The 6,277-nt window shown below is 32.0% G+C and overlaps 3 long non-coding RNA genes across 3 annotated transcripts; 2 read left to right on the forward strand and 1 right to left on the reverse strand.

Annotated features, from left to right (window-relative positions):
* Window positions 1–1,365: 1,365 nt before the first annotated feature.
* On the forward strand, window positions 1,366–2,393 carry LOC139904931 (uncharacterized). Its single transcript, XR_011779260.1, has 2 exons — window positions 1,366–1,891; window positions 1,952–2,393. It is a non-coding gene; the product is annotated as an uncharacterized lncRNA (long non-coding RNA).
* Window positions 2,394–2,707: 314 nt separating this feature from the next.
* Window positions 2,708–4,149, reverse strand: LOC121114004 (uncharacterized). Its single transcript, XR_011779261.1, has 2 exons — window positions 3,652–4,149; window positions 2,708–3,556 (listed from the first exon to the last, which is right to left on the reverse strand). It is a non-coding gene; the product is annotated as an uncharacterized lncRNA (long non-coding RNA).
* Window positions 4,150–4,509: 360 nt separating this feature from the next.
* On the forward strand, window positions 4,510–4,890 carry LOC121114003 (uncharacterized). Its single transcript, XR_011779262.1, has 2 exons — window positions 4,510–4,709; window positions 4,755–4,890. It is a non-coding gene; the product is annotated as an uncharacterized lncRNA (long non-coding RNA).
* The last annotated feature ends 1,387 nt before the right edge of the window (window positions 4,891–6,277 follow it).

Genomic DNA, 6,277 nt, shown 5'->3' on the forward strand with positions numbered 1-6,277 from the left:
TGACGGATCTGGCTCTTTCTGCTGTCCCTGTCTCTAGGGTAAAGCCACCCTTGTCATTGCCCTTGTTCATGTACTTAAGGGTGTTGTACAGTATCAGGTTATCGTCTTAGTTGGGGAATTCAGCTCAGACGACATAGTCAATATGCTCCTGCGTTATCGGTTCTTTGATCAAGTTGTCCGGCATGCTGCACTTTAGCCATTCGTTTGAGTACATGAAGCATACCCGCTTCCCGAAGATCTCTCCCTCTTTGATCAGGCCCATCAGCCTGACCAGCTTCAACCTGAAGACCCTCCTGATGATGTAGTGTTCGTAATCTTTACTTTCCAGTATTAGCTCTCTCTGTATCTCTTGGGACAAGAGTATTGTGATAAAAAAAGTCAGAACAGCCATTGTGGTCTTCGTAGGTGAGGGGGTTATGTGAACTTGCGCATTTATCTTGGGCTGACTGTGAAAGACGACGGCAGGATGGTGATCCAATCAAGGTACTTGGGGGTTGCCGGTGCCGTCACTGTGAAGATGTCCTTTGGGTGGGGTGGGGGTAGTGGCCTGCGGTTTTTCATCAACATGGATCGTGACACGCATGCCCTCGCTTACTGCATGTTGGAGTCCCTGAACTCATAAACTTGGATATCGATTCCGATTGAAAGCTTTCTCGAACACTTTCAAGGATAGGGCAAGAACTGATGTTCTTATAAAAATGTAGCCAATTATAATTTCCTATAACCGAAATATTTGTAATTTCATTTGCAGCAAATAGTCTCTCATTTAAAAATTAACTTTTATAAATTAATAATTTTAAATTTTTTGTAATGTAACTAATTTGCCATGGCACGTAGCTGTTACTGTTAGAGAAAGAATAATGAAATGTATTCTGTACTTCTATCCATATATTGTAATCATCAGAGTATATATATATTTATATAATAATTTTCAATAAATAAATAATTTGAACTATTAATTTACTTGGGATAAATGGACGTATTGGAATTATATTATTAAATAAGTTGTTCTGTCTGTTTGTCGTTTGTCATCATCCTCCATTGCTTCACCTAGACAGTAACTTGTGGGTTCTTTCTTCAGTAAGAAATTATATAAGGCAATTTTGAACTTATTTTTTCGACAGCTCAATCGGACTTGCTGATGATAGGGAGAAGAAAAATCTTACACCTACTAATCATTCATAATAATAACAGGGGCATAGATCAATGACAATGAGTTCAGGACTCTCTTGAACTCAATATGCGTAGGCTGGATCAAAGGTCACAATTAAATAAGAAAATATACTAGGCTTTGTAGATAAATTGGGAATTTATTGTTTGCAAATTATGATATTTCTAGCATTATTTTATCAATATATGTTAAGTATCAACTTCAGTTCCTGTTTGTACCAAATCATTATACAGTAAGTTTCATACAAATAATTAATTCATATCAAATATTATTCTTCGATTAATCTTTGGATACTAATGCCATTAATTCATAAAGTCAGAAGAGTCGAGTGTATTTGCGCAATGAGTCAAATGGATTGGAGTCGTATAATATAAATGTTTGGATTCAGAGCCAAGATCACAATATATTATTCCAAACTGAAACTATTAATTAAGAATAATTTATTTTTAGATGTGCGTAGTTATAATGAAATTGTTTATATTTATTTAGTATTACAAGGACTGAGAATTCAAATTTAATTTCGAAAGTATGATTTCAATAGTTTTTTCAGGTTGGATCCTGCCTTCCTAATCTGCAGCTATTTTAAAATTTGTATTTTCCAATCATAGACAAATATACATATCATCTGTGCTTCAAACCTACTCCGTGAGTAAATACATATGACTCTGCAGACTCCCGCCTCACTCATCAGCCATAATTATAACTTCATGGGAATTAAACGTACCTAGTTCATAAAAATAAACATTATTTTCATCCTTTTTTTTTTCTATGGGAATATAGAAAATCGATACAGTCTCAATGAGGTTTACAATTCGTCTTATTTCGGAACCAAATATTTATCCCAATGAATGAATTACATTATTAATGCAACATTAATGGAAGAATATTTCATATTATTTGACTAATAGTAAATTTGTAGGCTGACAAGGCATTAATATTAATGGATAACTGTCATCCAATCTATCTTGGAAAACGCCTGCAGACTCTCATGCAGTGGCTACATTTACAAGCCTTCTTTCAAATTGTGTAAGATAAAGAGCATTTTTATGTTACAAGTTATGACTTTCAATTATTAAATGAGATATTTTTAAACTTTATGAATATCTTCTTCTTGAGGCCATGAATAAAAAGCACCTATTTTCAATTTTAATTATATATCACTATTTTTGGTTTTTGTTTGTTTCTTAGAAATATGTTTGAAATACAAATATTTATATTATAATTTGTCCATTTAAAAAAAAGTTTTTTATGTGGCAAAAGTACATGGATTCAGGGTGGGCTCTATTTTATAGGAATTTCATTTTCTATCAAATCATTCTTTGGATTTAAAAACGGTAATAAAACGGTGGATACATGCACCCTTGACCTATTACTAGGAGATTATCATTGATTTCACTCCAACGCAAATTGGAACATTAAATAACAAACTCATTTCATGGCTATCCTGCTCTCAATTGATCCCTTTTTGCTAAAGTTCATTAAAACTTTTTGTTTCACCAAAAAGTGGTTTGAATAAATAGATAGTGTAAAAAAAAATTCTCGAGTAATTACTTATGTATGTATTTTGGAGTAGTTCATAATATGTCAATGCAATTTTTGCTTTTAAATAGTTATCATTGATCAAGTCTTTTACTTAACATTACATTCAAATACCGAACAATTAGAGATTGGATAATATATTTTTTGAATAGATAGATATTTCTGCTCTCTTTATACTTTTGTAACAAAACCAAACTTCCTTCTCATATATTCGACATTACATCATATATTGATAAATTAATAGGTCTATAAATATTTTATAATATAATTGGAGTCAAGGCAGAGGAGTTAAAAAAAAATCGTATCTATATCATTTTTTCTCGAACATGTCTGTCGAAGTTATAAAAACCTTCTAAGAAATTCAAGGACATATTTTCATGAGAGGATAAGGGATAAATACTTAAGCATATTAATCATAAAATGTGAAAATTACTCATTTTAAAGTTTAGAGTTTGGATCTTGTATTCATGTCAATAAAATTATTAATAAAGACTTCTTTAGAAACACAAATGACTTCAGATCCTATCATCACTTGAAGTCATTAATTAAATTTGCTAACATCATTGAAAAGTTTTACTTGAAACTATACAGATTTTTCCTTCTCTTATTAGGTTTATTATGGAAAAAAAAGAAAAACTTCTTGAGCCGAATCATATTCTAGAGAGTTAAAGCCTTCGAATGAGAACACGCAAAATAACAGTTTTCTTATACAACGGGGACGTATTGAGTTGTGAACCCCAAACACAACGCCGTAGCTTTTATAACTTTGTTGTTGAGTTACTATTAAGAAGGTGTCTCACTCTCCAGATCCAAATCCCCAAATAGAAGGGCCAAGGAGAAATAAAACTTCAGAAAATAAACTAAATTAACCAAAAGTTTAATATGGAGCTCACTTCCTTCACTCACAAAGTGGAGTTGAGGAAGGCCCAATAAAAAATTACTTGTATTGAACTTGAGTCTATTAAGAGACCTCTCTAAAGAGAGAATCCTGAAGAAAAAGTCTTCAGAAGCACACCCTCCATTCAGAGGAAAATGATCCAAAGAGCTTGACTTCCTCTTAACAACTGAAGATTTAATTTAATTTTTATTGATTTTTTTCATTTAATTTCCTTTTCTACAAAATATAATTTCAATTTTTTTTTCACTAGTTATTCTGTAATATTTATATTCATTATATCAAAATGGATATTATATTAGATATTTTTAAAGGATATCAGATTTATATAAATATATGATTTAGTATATACCAATGGGCCATGGCATATATAGCTATGTACAATATACTAATATATATATATAGATCCAACCAAGTACTTGTACTAACCAAAACAAGTAATCATAAAGTTGATTGTAAAGCAAGTTTGATAATTTGTATGTAAGTCCATTACATTTTACAGAATTAAACTTATATCTCATGTAAAAAAAAAAAATCTTATAAATGATTGAGTAGAATAGAAATACACGTTTCCACAATATATATAGGATTTGTAATAGGTGCCAATCTCATTATTAATTTTAAAACAAAAGTACATCAACAAACGATAGGAAATTGTAATGAGTAGAACTCATAAGTCATATGCAATCAATAGGAGTATGAATATTTAATTCTCTCCCATTCCACTGTTCTTCACAAAGTAGGAACATCTAAGAATCTTCCCCAGGATAGCTTCTTCTTGGGATTCTGAAAGAGGTAAGTATCGATAAATCTCTACAATTTATATAATTTCTCATTTTCTGCTCTTCTATCAATAGACAACTCCCCTCAATTTACATTCTGGAACTCCATATCACAGTGGCTTAGCCCGTTGTTTTGCGAATGGAGTAGTGATCTTTTCAATACATCCCAGATCCCAGCTTTTGATTTTTTGGAGGAGTGTCTTGATTGTTTTTAGTTTTACTGGAGATTCTTGTGATGGGAAGAACTACGAACTTATTGAGTCCTGTTGGTATCTCCGACTTTACTATAAACTCCAATTCATCCTTTAGGGCTTTCCTAGCAGTAAGTTGATGAACTCGTCTGATTTTCTCATCTTCTTTTACATAGATTTTCATTGGATCAAGTTTCTCTGACTCATTCAAAACATGAGGAAACTCTGGAAAAATGGACTCGACATTCATAATTTGCGGGTCCCTCAAAGAGTTTTGGTTACAGAATTACATATAATTGTTTCTAGAAAATATTTTGGAATAACGTTAAGTGACGCTAAATCATGCCACGAAAGTGATCTTGTAAATCTGGAGTGATGAATGCCGTAATTAATTTCATTTTCTTTCTTCCCTGTATTCGGGAGTGCTCTCATATATTGTAAGACGGGGAGTGGAGTGCTTAATGGATGATGTACTATTAACAATACAAACGTACATTGCTGTGAAGCTAATTTTATTTTCTATTACACGTATCGTCCTTGAAAGATGGTATTTATTTTATTACAACCTAAAGTTCTCTCTGGATTTGGCATGTATTAGTTAGGTTTTTGGGGATATGCCTCATCATCAATAAATACCCGTAAATTTCATTGCTATTTGTATTAGATAGACACATTTTAGAAGGAAGCTCAAATGTGATACTAAATAATGCAACTACGAAGATGGAACTCCTAAGAGTCACCATCAATATGTCGCTGGTTAAATCAACTATTGTAAACCTAAAATAGTAGAGATAATACGTTATAAAAGTACCAATGTATTTTATAATATCACTAATCAGGGTCGTAATCAGCAAGAACGGGGCAGGAGGAGGGAGGTCTATTCCCAATATTATTTTCAATAATCGCTTCCCCCCAATAAAAACACAAGCTTTCTGCAAAAAAAAGATATGATCACGGCACTTCTCATATTCAACAATGGAATCACTTTCTTTATTGTTGTAGTTTGTGGAACCCAAGGTTAATTGAAATACAAGATAAGACTTTTTATTTTTGAATGCCTTGGATTTTACACAACTGCTTTGAAATGAACTTCTTCCAATTGAACCACTTTACTTCACTAAGTTTAGTTGGTATTGCAGATAACTTAGCAATGGTTTTATTGATAACTTAAATTAAATGAGGAAGTGTACAGATATTTCTTCAACTTTTCTTTGCATCACCAAGTCCGGCAACATTCCCATTATAATAAAATTTTGTTTTGACCTCCGAAAAACACGAATAAAAGAAAATTAAATCAAAAATATACAGATACTTTTGAAAATATAACCTACCCACCGTCGTCACACTGTATTTCTACTAGAGAAACTACGACATAATTATAAATTTCATGATAATGGAGAGATGCAGTACATATTCTTGCAAGTTTCTGTAATAGATAAAAGCATTAATAAGGATATTGTTTCAAGAAAGTTAAGCATGTATTTTTCATGCTCTACTTCATCGAACATGTAGATATGAGACATCCCAGTTCCTTCATCTTCCATGACAACGATGGATTTATCGGAATCAAACTCCCTTTCATTCTCATCCATTCAAATTCCGATAAATCCATCGTCAGTAACCGAACTTCATTTTGATTGTCTTTTGCATACTTTACTGGATCATTATAATCCATCTTTTCTGTATTAACACATTGCCA

Source organism: Lepeophtheirus salmonis, chromosome 3 (assembly GCF_016086655.4).
Source record: "Lepeophtheirus salmonis chromosome 3, UVic_Lsal_1.4, whole genome shotgun sequence".
Taxonomy (NCBI): Eukaryota; Metazoa; Arthropoda; class Copepoda; order Siphonostomatoida; family Caligidae; genus Lepeophtheirus; species Lepeophtheirus salmonis.